Genomic DNA, 1,753 nt, shown 5'->3' with positions numbered 1-1,753 from the left:
TGTACTTCTTTCCTATTTAGTGCTGATTCTACAAAGTTTTGCAGAAGGATTGAGACAATTTATTGGGGGAGATCGAGGCAGAGGTGAGGAGTCCCCCCAACGGAGCAGCAATTGATTCCATAGTGGGCGATATCCAAGGTGAAGTCGCCCCAGAATAAAAGGAAGAAGAAACATCCTTGGCCGCTGATACTAAGCCTCCTGCCACCCCTATGCCTGTTGCTGATGCCTCCTTAAGAAGGAGAAAAACGACCACGCCTGTGGGGAGAAAAATAATGATGTTTTCTGACTAGTGGTTGAAATAATTTTAATTTTCTTGCTCAACTTTTTTACCCCCATTCGCAATGGGGATGAGACAATTTATCTTTTCTTACTTTGTTGGATGTTGTCTTTACTCTGCCCTCGGCCATGGTTTTAGGCCAAGGGCTAAAGTGCGATGCTTTTAGTTCTTGACTTTGTTCTTGGTGGCTAACATTATGCTTGCACTGCTTTGTTCATATGATGGAACCCATAGGCTTTGTGTAAACTGACACAAGACTAGAGAGGTTCACCTTGGAGGATGCCTCTTTTACCCTTCTTGAGGGAGGTCCCCTTTAGCTTTCTTGGAGAATGCCTCCTTTATCCCACATGTATCTGAGTATTTAGACAAGGGGTTACTGCACATAATATATATAGTGAAATGTCTTTATGCGAGAATAAATGAGAAAGACGTATGAGGGTTTAAAACAGGAGTCCCAAAGGTTCCTTTGGTGATGGAACCTGCGTAAATTTTGGCAGGGCTTACTCCTATGTTGTTTTTGTGCCTCGCCTGAAGAAATGTAATAAAGCATACCTTTCCAGGGGGTGCCTCCAATAAGAGAATGATGATCTGACTTTTGATGTCTGTAGGTGTAGACTTTTTAGAGGCAGCCCTTCAAGGGGGCTTGTTGGGGGATGTTGTTTAGGAGGACATTTTTAGAGGGAGTTCTTTAGGAGGACTTTATTGGAGGGTGTTCTTTAGGAGGATATTTTTAGATAGAGTCCTTCAGGAGGACTTTATTGGAGGGTGTTTTTCAGGAGGACATTTTTAGAGGGAGTCCTTTAGGAGGACATACTGGAGGGTTCTTTGAACACGGGAGGGATGCCCTTCTTCATGTATAATATTTCTTGAGGTTATGTATGTTCCAAGGACGTGATAATAGGCGTCCCTCAAGGTCTTCTAGCTCATATACTCCTCATCCTATTACCCTTATTACTTTAAAGGGTCTTTCTCAAGTGGGGTCTAATTTTTCCACTGATTTCAATGTATCCACCCTTCTTAATACTAGGTCCCTTACTTGGAAACTACGTATTTTTTACTCTCTTGCTGTGGGCATTAATCATAGTATTCTTGTATCTCTAAATGCGAAACTCTCAATTTTTCAATAAGATCCAGATTTTCTTTAAACAACTCCGTATTGTTTTCTTTAGAGAAATGCAAAATTTTGTGGGAGGTTATCCCCAATTCAGCTGGAATGATTGCTTCCGTTCCATAAACTATGGTAAAGGGACTTTCTCCCGTAGATCCTCGGGGGGTTGTGCGATATGCCCATAGGACACTAGTTAATTCTTTAGTCCAGTTTCCACCAACTCGTTCTAATATTCTCTTAATTCCTTGAACGAGGATTCGGTTGGTAACCTCCATTTGCCCATTGGCCTGGGGGTGTGCTACTTTTGTGAATCTTTGTTTCATACATAGCCCCTACACTAGTCTTGTATTTTATGGCCTATCGACTAT

This window comes from Sesamum indicum, linkage group LG5, assembly GCF_000512975.1.
Source record: "Sesamum indicum cultivar Zhongzhi No. 13 linkage group LG5, S_indicum_v1.0, whole genome shotgun sequence".
Taxonomy (NCBI): Eukaryota; Viridiplantae; Streptophyta; class Magnoliopsida; order Lamiales; family Pedaliaceae; genus Sesamum; species Sesamum indicum.
The sequence above is the reverse complement of the archived record's forward strand: the minus strand, read 5'-3'. Positions refer to the sequence as shown.